The following is an 11171-nucleotide window of genomic DNA, read 5'->3' as shown; positions in this document are numbered from 1 at the left end:
TTGATCATAATTCTCCCATTCAAGCACACTAGCTATTATTATTTTTGAGCAAATACTTTGGGTCACTTTGAAATGTCAGATTTTGATATGATTCTCAGGATAATGTACAAACAACTTTGTGTTTTGTTCTTGCACTGAATGTATGTCAAAGCATTCCACCTATTATTGTCTTATCTTCTTAATTGCTGCCTGAGCAGCTGGAGCATTTGAGCCCTTCACATTGATTTTCCGTGTATCCTACGGAAGTCAAGACACCATACTTATTTAACTATTTCTGTATTTCAGGACAATAGATTGAATCCATTTTTCATTGTAATAAATGCCACAGTAAATGTCTTTATACATGAGATTTTTTCCATATATAAAATAATGTCTTTAGGATAAACTCCCAGAAATTACTGGGTCAAAGTGCATGAATATTTTATGACTCGATATTTCCTGTTGCTCTTCAAAACTATTAACGCGAGTTTGTATTCATCACCTAAAATATTTGAGGAATCATGCTATATCAGGGTCTTTTGCCACTAAATAGACAGTACCAAGAGTGCTTTATAAGTACAGTTTGATGATGCTAGCAAATATCTCGGAGATAAACATTGTGGACTTGGAAGGTGTTCCCCTGCCCATGGAGTTTAACACACAGAAGTGACTTCATTACATTTTTTTGTTTTCTTCTACATGTGCCATAAAGTATGAATTCCTTGCCTGGCTGTAATGTTCTCTCATCAAGCCTCATAAAGTGAATTACTGTCACACCCCCTCAGCTTGGCAATGAATTTTGAAGATCCTATGGATTTCTTTTCCATCTTACACAGAATTTGGAGGGTATCCCCTTGCTGGGAATAACGTCTTTGGAAAATAGAAAAATGCCGAATGGAAAGAAAGTACATTTTCTGGGAAAAGAATAAGAACCCAGAGAGATGGAGCGAGAATTGTACCACAGAGTCCCCGCAGCAGATGTTTTGGGTGTTGAAACTCCCACCAGAACAGCTGCAGAAATGTAGAATCACATCTGGGTTTGTGACGCGGCTGCATCATTACCTACCGACAGCAAAACAGCCAGATGCTTCCAGTTCATTTTAAGGACCAAGCTTCAGGTCTGAACCTGTGAATGTCTCTACTTCCCAACCAACGACTTATCAATTGCCCGGGAAGCTCATGAAGACGTGGCCTCCTGGGCACCTTCGAGATGGATCTTCTTGGTCGCAGCAGGCAGGGGCAGAGCACAGCTGCTGTGAGCCCAGACCCACAGCTCTAGTCTGCTGCATGGCTCGAGAATAAAGCCATCAAAATCTTTTACACGATGGCGGCTGCATGACTTGTCACGGGTGTATGAGGCTTCTGAGGGCTTTTTCTCTCTTATTTCCCCTGTAATTCATGCAGTCCTTCCTTTCTCTCTCTCTTTCTTTCTCCCTCTCCCCTCCTTTCCCAATCTCCCAAATATAAGTTTCTTTCCCAGTTGAATGTGTAACTGGATGATCAATATGGTAGCGAATGATTCTTAAGTCTCTTGGATGAATACTATGGTTTTTGAGAGCACAGCTATTTTCTTGTGTTATTTCTCTCATCTTATACTGACAGTTACTTTGAAAGTTGAGTGAAAGTGGCTTCAAGTGACAGGGTTCCTCTAGATCGAAGCCCTTGGCAGCCTTTCCCCTTCCCTGATTAGATACAAAGCATGTAGGACAGCTCCCGGGCCCCAGGGGGAGAATAATTCAATTTATAGACTTCAGCCCCAGGAAAGACAGGTTATTCAGTGCGTAAATCTTAGCCCTTAAGATGTTCAAGGGACAAGATTCTCTTAGGAGTAACCTGTCCACCCCACACCATGATGAGGGGAAACTGAAAAGACACACTTGCTGAAACATGGAGACTCATGTGTTAAAGTTAATGTTAACAAGCACCCTAAGAAACAAATAATGGTGAAAGATGGAATTTCTAAAACAAAAAACAAAAAAAACAGTGGAAAGTATCTTCCATTCTTTGAAGACATTAGCATCCATGAAAATGCTTCATCTCACTTAGCTTTCATGTTTTTACAGTTATCTTCTTGTAGAAATCTTGCACTTATTGTTAGAAATATTCTTATTATGCCAAAGAGGCAAAATCTTTCATATGGGTCTGGCCACTGATTGAGGCCAAGGAGCTTGTCTCGTCAGGCCACCCGAGGCTTGGGTCCATCTCTGGGTACATTTGGTGTCCTCTGCAGTACTCAACCATCCAGGGAGAGCCATAAAATACAACAGAACCATAAAAGTGGATAAGAACCACCAAAGAGTTTTCTGGAAAAAGAAATAAGGAGGGAACAGTCAAAGAAAGTTGTAGTTGGATCTTGGTTTTTAATTAGCAATAATCGCGCCTTGAATAAACCTCGTTAGCTACGATACTGCCACTGTGCAAAGCTGGATCTTGGTTTTTAAAAGAAGTAATAGTATTTGTTGTTATTCAGTCTCTAAGTTGTGTCTGACTCTTTGCGATCCCATGGACAGCAGCACACCAGGCTTCCCTGGTGTTTGCTCAGACTATCTCCCAGGAGTTTGCTCAGACTCATGTCCATTGAGTCAGTGATGGCATCCAACCATCTCATCCTCTGTTGCTGCCTTCTCCTCCTGTCCTCAATCTTTCCTGTGTTTACAATGTTTATAGTTATTAAGTCATTTAATCTGCATAAAAATCTTATGAGATGAGTCCTATTATTATTATCCAGTCTACACAGGAGGAAATGGAAGCTCATAGAGGTGAAATAACTTGCCCAGAGTTTCATAGTGGAATCCAAGTTTGGGTTCCATGAACTTAACGCTGGGTCTCTTGTTTTACTGCCTTTCTGACTGTCCTTTTCGGGGCCAGGGCCAGGCAGGATGAGGCTAGCTCCAGAACACTAGGCTTCTGGTAGCAAAGGTCATCAAATGTGAGTGACTGACTATGTTGAGCAAAGTAATCCTAGGGTGGAAGGAAAAAGATAAGGTGGGTGTTGTTCATATCCATCAGGATCTGTGGTGGGTATCATCTCCTACTGAAGTGCTTCATTCAGTAATAATAACTGCAAGATAAAGCATATTTATTGAGGTGTACCAATGGCTCTAGGAGGGAAAGAGAAGAAGGCAATGTATCCTGTCTTTAAGGAACTTATAACCTGGTGAGAAGATAAACAGAGATAGAGGGAAGATTAAACAATGTCTCAGATGATGTAAGCAGAGCCGTGAAGATTCATGTACCATATGGGATGCTAAAGGTATGAGCGCTTTGAAATTTCATGGGCAGGGTCAGCCTTTCCGTCAGTGCCGTGTGGGAACGTATGCGGAGCAGGGTAGGAGGGGGATCCCAACTGTGTTTGCAAAGATGCAAAGGACTCCAAATACAGAGGAAAAGAGAACCATTGCTTTCCAGGTGGTGCCCGTGGTTAAAAAAAGAAAGCCCATCTGCCAATGCAGGAGATGCAGGAGACTCAGGTTTGATACCTGGGTTGGGATGATCCCCACGAGTAGGAAATGGAAACCTACTCCAGTATTGCCTGGAAAATTCCATGGACAGAGGAGCCTGGTGGGCTACAGTCCATGGGGTCATAAAGAGTAGGACACGGCAACATACATTCACGAGAACCACTGCAGGAATTTGGAATTCTGAGAAAAAGGGTGAAGATGAGAAAGGATGTTTTGCTTGGGGAGCAGCCCTTTTGTGTCGAATGTGAGGCAAATGTGAGGGAAATGAGGTGAAAAGAAAACCGGAGTCAGATTGCAGAAAATCTCGGTTACCTTAGTCCAGGAGAGTGGAAATGATGACACTGCTCACCCACTGGGGTACTGTTTTGGTAAGTGACCTTCCACACACCCAGCCAAGATTGTGTGAACCTGAAGGATTGGAGCCTGAGTTTTAGGGCAACTTAGAAACCCTCTGTTCTGTTTTTTTACAACCTAGAACTTTTAGTAATGATATAGAATGTTGTCTTATATACTTGTTATGGGCTGATAAAAGTCTCTTTAGCTACCTTTCAACTCAAAGGGAGCAACAGAAATGGATGCTACCAAGGATGCCATGTGCTGACCTTAACCACAGAAACATCTGTTCAAGAAGTTACCAGAGAAGGTCTGCACTATAGGTATATTAAAATCAGAAGAAGGAACATGAAAGAGGAAATTTGACAAGGTGTGATTCAAGGCACATGCTGAAAATTCAGTGGAGTGACCACTGTGGCATGAAGAGGCAGCCTATGACTAGAACCTGAAATGTTGAAAAATGGCACCTGATCTATGGGGGAACCCAACTTCCATGGTGGAAGACTTCTGTCTATGCAGCAGCTGCAACTCCTAATTTAGACCTAGCTAAGTTCAGAGCTGGGGTGGGCCATGTGGTTTATCTAGCCCAACTCCTTTCCCCTAATCATCTCAAGAAATCTCTTAATGTCCAGTCAGGTTATGTGATCTGCTTGAGGTGGTTCTCATTTGATCTCTTGAGAGCTTCTTGGGGGCTTGTAGTCTATGATCTCTCTTAGAGGCGAATCTTCTCAAGACTAAGGCATGGATACCATTCTTCAGGGCGTCCTGTCTTCACTGCCTGATGGTGTGAAGAATTGTCAGATACAGTTGTCCACTGGTAGGTAGTTATAGGGACCAAATATTATTGAAAAGGGTTGAGGTCCAGTTGAAGAAGTGAGACTTAGGTCCTGGATCTCTGTCTGCACATAGGGCTGTGTACACCTGGCTTGCTCCAGGGAGCACCAACACCCGGGGTCTGATGTGGATAGTGTTCCCTGCAGTTGGGAAATGCGGTGTTGGATCATAGCCATCTCGTGGTTTTCTTTTTTTTTTTTTTTTTTGCAGACTCTCTGGAAGTCAGTACATTTCCCTTAGTTCCAATTATATTTTTCTCTTTAAGATTCTAAATTAGAATCTTTCCTACATAATCTAAAAAACAATTAATTCTGCTTGATTCCCCAAAGTTCATCTTCCATTTCTGGCAAAAGAATGCCTGTGTTCTTTTTGTGAGCAGTCAGCCTGGGTCTCCTCGCTTATTTTTGAGCTTCAATTGGCGTCTCCCTGATTATTTATTCAAACCTTCTTACCTCTCTACCCACGCTCCCTTCTCTCTGTCTCCATCTCTCTCTCATATACCTCCTCCTATATATTCATCTATATAGCATTATTTTTTATATTTGCTAAAGTATGTGAACATAATTTTAAAAAAATCAATGTCACACAAAAATCTTAAAATCAAAAACAGTAGCGACCTAGGTCTAATTCTCCTCACCCGCTCTTCTCTCTGTATCCATTGGCAACTATTTCTAGCTCTTTTCTTATGTACTCTCATATTTCTAAAGTTTGCTAAAACTGTTAAATCTTGATTTATCTACATTAGATGTTACCTGTTTACTTCATGTTATGGTAGTAAATGGAGAAGGAAGTGGCAACTCACTCCAGTATTCTTGCCTGGAGAATACCCTGGACAGAGGGACCTGGTGCGCTACAGTCTGTGGGGTCCAAAGAATTGGACAGGACTTAGTGACTCAACCATCATCGCCACCACCATGGTAGCGAAGCTCTTCTCTATCTAAGACAGGCTGGGACCTGGGACCCAGGACTTTTGCTACAATGCTTGCACCTGGACAAGCATCTCCTGGAGAAACAAAATACAAAGAAACTATAAGGGACTAAAAATAACTGTGCATTGGGGCAAATTATGGGCAACAAGATACAAAAAGACCGAAAAACCCAACTGCCGCTCCCAAAGAACCAGAAGCAAAAGCTGGGTCCTCCAGTGCTCCCTGTATACATCACCAAGGGGGTGGGCAAGCCATCTAAGCCTCCTTTCTGGCCCAACCCCTGGAACCACTCCTACTCTTACCCCGTGTAACCAGCTCGCTCCCATGTGGGGAGAAAGCAAAGGAACTTGTTGCTTATTTTCACTCCACTCTGCTAAAGCGGGGGACCCAGGAAAGCGGGGGACCCAGGAAAGCCTTGCCTGAGTTTCTTTGGCTTTATCAATTTCTGCTGATTATGGAAGACCAAGATCCCTGGTTGGTAACAGACTCAGTGGCAGAAGTGATAGTTGGGTATTTTGGTCTTTTTGTATCTTGCCCATAATTTTCCCCAACTGCTCATACATACAGTTATTTTTAGCCCCTTATAGTTTCTTTGTGTTTTGTTGCTTGAGAAGACTTTTGTCCAGGTACAAGCATTGTAAGCGAAGGGTCCCAGGGTTCCAACTTTTCTCATAACCTCCAACCTACTCCCCTGGCCCTTTCCTCTCAACATATTTGTCGCACACAAGTTGAGCCCACAGTCAGCATTTACCTTATTGTGGCCATATAAATATTGTTTACTACTGAGGCAAATAAGTGTTATACAGTATTACTTTTAGTTTATTGTACAACTTTTCCTCCAGACATTGATAATTGCCTGGCATTGTTCTGGGAGTTGTCAAAAATAGTAGTGAACAAAGAAAAGTTCCTGTTTACAAAGAATGTATATTAGAGTGGAAGGTGGGAAACAGATAAATAAAAATATTTAACATGTCAAAATAGAAAAATAAAACAACTACTTGATTTATTTCCACCCTTTTTTTTTCTTACTGGAATTCCAGATATTGGACACCTTGGATTGAGTCTCTTGAGTTTTGTCTAGTTTTCTTTTCTCCCCTCTAGTCCATTTATTTGGTTTCTTGAGGAGAGACAGTTAACTTTATCTTCCAAGTGTTCTGTTGAATATTTTCTATTTCAGTTACTATGTATTTAACTCCTCAAACTCCCCTTTCACACTCTGATTCTTCTTCTTTTATTGTAATCTATCTTGTTTCATGAACACAGTATTTTCTCAAAATTCTCTGATGATAATGACTGTAGCGTTTTTTCTTTTCTTGTAGTTTTTCCTCTCTTCCGTCTACTGTGTCTTTGTCTCCTTCGCTCCTTAAAAATGTTTATTTGTTCAGTTCTCTTTTTTTTTCATTTTTGAGAACTTTTTCCAGTGTTTGGTAACCTTGGAATGTCCATTTATGGTTAAGAACTGATGCAGTAAGAAACCAATGGGAAATTATGTGTGTGAAGGGAGCTGGTTCCTTCTTATTGTTGGGAGATGAGCTGGCCTGACATAGGATATTTCAAGTGGAGTCTCTCTGGACCTTTTCTCTAGGGCTAGACAGTTTCCTTGGAGAATTATATATATATATATATATATTTTCACAATTAAACAGCTTTATTCAGAAAAAGTTAGAAATTATATCTGCATTTAAAAGATATTTTCCCGTCTGTTTCTCTGTATCAAAATCTTATTGAACAACAAATATTCTATTATGGTTTGGTTTACATTCTGTCTTTTTAATGAAAGTGAATCTTCAAGTACATGTATAGAATGAGAATTATATTTTATGCTCCTGCCTGGGAGGTATATATCCAGACACTTGTGTTCTGGGAACAAAGACAGGAAGGGTTGCTTGGAAAGCAGTCCTTTATCTAAGTGCCTCCTTTTTAGCCTGGCACCTGGCTGTCCATCTGCTATGCCTGTTGTGACTGAGTCTGGAGATCCTCTGGTTCCAGTTCCAGTTCTTGCCCTCCTGGCAGGGATGGGTCCAGGGCTATCGTTTGGTGGGGAAAGAGACGTATGTGTCCCGCATGTGCAGACTTTCAGCCAGCACCTCAGCCCCTGCTGCCTAGGAATGTGCAGTGTCCACGTGCCCAGTTTTCCAGAGTTCTCTGCACATTGTCGGGTTCTAGCTTTTTCCACTGGCCGAGGAAGTGGTCATTTTCCTATTGCTTTTTATCCCCCTAAAGTGTCGACAATTCTCACGCACTGCATTTATCTCCCCAGTTCTCTTTTTTTGGTGTATGTGTTAGTTGCTCAGTCATGTCTGACTCTTTGCAGTCCCATGGACTGTAGCCCTCCAGGCTCCTCTGTCCATAGAATTCTCCAGGTGAGAATACTGGAGTGGGTTGCCATGCCCTTCTCCAGGGAATCTTCCTGACCCAGGGATTAAATCTGGGTCTCTTGCATTGCAGGCAGATTCTTTACCAGCTGAGCCACCAGGGAAGCCCAGTTCTCTTTTTCACATCTTTCTAATTTTTTCACTGTCATTTTGTTCAGGTTTTGGAAGGAAGAAGAAGTAAATGTGTGAACTCTACTTACCATATTTGACCAAACTTTCCTTCTTTTTATCTAAACTTCAGAATCACAGGGGATTTTAGGCACAGAGAGCACAGTAGATTATAGTTCACGTTTAGTTTATAGTAAACAAAAATTTTCTTTATGTCTCGGAGGGCCTCCCATAGGAAGCAGCCTGCCAGTAGCACCCGGCCTGGCAGTTGGGTCTGTTGGTCTCTAGAATCCTCCACTGTAACTGGCTTGCACGCAGCCAGGCAGAGACACCTCAGGTGATTATCCCCTGTGAGCAGCTGAGAAACATCAGGCATAGGGGCCTGGGAGACACACTTCTCGATGACTCTTGTGTAATTAATTGAGGTCTGGAGCAGTAATATTCCTATTTATCCATGATGCTCATACTCTAAGCTGTCCTGTCATATTTATTAAAGGGAGAAATAAAGATGTAAACCTGGGTTGCATTTCATGGAAATCTTGTCAAACAGGAAAGGCATTTTACGTATGCTTTTCCCTCTTATCTGTTTGATTCAACTTGAGACAAAGACTATTACCCGTGAAACGGATGTTACTTATAACATCGAAGAACAAAATAGCCATTGTAAAAATCGATGCCCCCTCCTCAAAAAAAGCCCCTCACTAATAAAACCCATTTTTTTTCTTAATCAGGGGGAGAAAACTTTGCTTTGAGTGAGTAATTTCAAAGATTTCTAAGATGTTTATTAGGAATTGATTTGTGACTGTAATGTATTTTTTTAATCTGTGCAATATTCATTAAATGTTGTTGTTATGTTATGAAAAATACAGCAACATCAACAGAGAACTGAAAACAAGGCTTAGATGCACTTCTGTTTCTTTTCAGGCAAAGCTTGGTAAGCATGTGGATGCTCCCTGAGATATGAAGGTTCTCGTTACAGGTTGAGTGTGTCCCCTCCAGTTTTATACATCGAAAACCTAACCTCCAGTACCCCAGAATGTAACTGTATTTAGAAATGGGGCCTAGAAAGAAGTGGCTGAGGTTAAATAAGGTCATATGGGTGGGCCCAAATCCAATCTTCCTGGAGTCCTTATAAGGAGAGGAAATTTGGATACACATGGAGACACCAGGGGTGTGGGCACACAGGAAAAAGGCCTTGTGAGGACACAGAGGAAGGCAGCCATCCGCAAGCCAAGAAGAGATGCCTCAGGAGACGTGAGACCTGCTGACATCCTGAGCTTGGACCGCTGGCCTCCAGGACTGTGAGAAAATGAATTTCTATTGCTAAAGCCCCTCAGGCTATTTTGTTATGGCAACCCTAGCAAACTAGCACAGTTCTTAAACCTGTCTTCTACCATATTTGGTTTAAAATCTGGATATAACAAGAAGAGCATAGAAATGCTAAGAATTAGACACTTCTGACAACCAGCTTTTGATAACTAATAGCTGAAAAAATAGAAATACTAAGAATTAGACACTTCTGATGACCAGCTTTTGATAGCTAATAGCCGAGAAATCAGGTATTAGGTCATAATGGAGAAATGTACCACACATAGAACCACTTAGAGAGCATTACCTGTGAGCTGAGGATCTAAGCTGTTGTGTTGGGCTGGGGTTTGGCTTCCACAGTGGAAACTTGGGAGCCTCAGACCCTCAGAGTTCCCCTTAGGGCTGGTTCTCACGTGGATCAAGCCATGTCTCTGGACCTGCAGAGGAGGATAAGAAGCCTGTGGGCTTGATTGAAATGGGATGGAAAGAGTAGATGGAGGGTGTTTCCTGGTGGTGAGGTTGTCTGATGGAAACAGACTCAAGGTATATTCTCCTTCTGATCACTCAGTCGGCAGGAAGAGAAGCATCTGGATGTTGGAATGTTACAATGGACAGCTTGAGAAGTGGCCTCTCACTGAAATCCTTAATTGGCAGTGCCTTCCTGGTGGTTCAGATGGTAAAGAATCTGCCTGGAGATCCGGGTTTGGTCCCTGGGTCAGGAAGATCCCCTGGAGGAGGGAATGACTACCCACTCCAGCATTCTTGTCTGGAGAATTCCATGGACCAAGGAACCTGTGGGCTACACATAGTCCATGGGGTCACAAACAGTTGGTTGTGAGGGACACTTCCACTTTTTTTCTCGCCAGGAGGACACCTGGGTGACCTTCTGTAATTCGGGCTGAGAAGGAAAAGAAAAAAGCATGGCATTCATCTCTCTAGATACTGTGCATGCTGTGTGTCCTTAATCGCTTCAGTCGTGTCTGACTCTGTGTGACCCCAGGGACTGTAGCCCACCAGGTTCCTCTGTCCATGGGGATTCTCCAGGCAAGAATACTGGAGTGGGTTGCCATGCCCTCCTCCGGGGCATCTTCCTGCCTCTAGATATCAGAAGTGCTCATATTTGGGCAATTACTGGGATGAGGAAAGAACCAGGCACTGGCCTGATTTGCTGCCCCAAGTCTCACGGTTGCAAGTTGTCACAACCCATCAGAAGCCAGCAAAGGAAGCCAAGACTTCATGTTTAGGCTTGCGCTCACCATCAGAGAGGATGCTACGTCCTTGTTACCCCAGTACTCATGTTGACCAAGATCCCAGATCCAGGCAGGGAACAACAAAGGAAAATATAATTTAGGGGAGAGGGAAGAGAGAGACGAAGAGGGAAGGAGGGAGGGAGGGAAGGAGAAATGGAGATTGAGAGACTTGGAGACCCAGAGAAACACACAAAGACAGAAAGGGAGGCAGAGAACAGTAGAGAGTAGAGACACCTAGACAATCACAGGGAAAGCAAGGTACCTTGCTAGACCTTAGATCCCAGGAGATTTTCACGGATCCCTGATTTGATCTGCTCTCTTGTCTGCCTCTGATCCCATTTAAACCCCACTGGAGTCTCCTGTTTTGAAGAAGCCCATGAATGTTTGCATTTGTGCTGTGTTTTCCAATGGATATCCTGTGACTTCACTGAAGTGGAGCATGAGGAATGTGGGCAAAAAGTTAATATTTTTAGATTTTATTTAAATGGGCAGTTATGCCTGAGATTCATTCACGTGAGGTGCACATCTCATTTAGGCAGGAGAATCGAGTGAAGAGTGGAAATCTCAGGGAGGCCAGCAAGACGAGGGGAAAGG

The 11171-nt window shown here is 42.6% G+C and overlaps 1 pseudogene; it reads right to left on the bottom strand.

Annotated features, from left to right (window-relative positions):
• Positions 1-2278: 2278 nt before the first annotated feature.
• Positions 2279-2404, bottom strand: LOC136167955 (U4 spliceosomal RNA; annotated as a pseudogene).
• Between the last annotated feature and the right edge of the window lie 8767 nt (positions 2405-11171).

The sequence above is a fragment of the Muntiacus reevesi genome, chromosome 4 (genome assembly GCF_963930625.1).
Source record: "Muntiacus reevesi chromosome 4, mMunRee1.1, whole genome shotgun sequence".
In the NCBI taxonomy this organism is placed as follows: domain Eukaryota; kingdom Metazoa; phylum Chordata; class Mammalia; order Artiodactyla; family Cervidae; genus Muntiacus; species Muntiacus reevesi.
The sequence above is the reverse complement of the archived record's forward strand: the minus strand, read 5'-3'. Positions and strand labels throughout refer to the sequence as shown.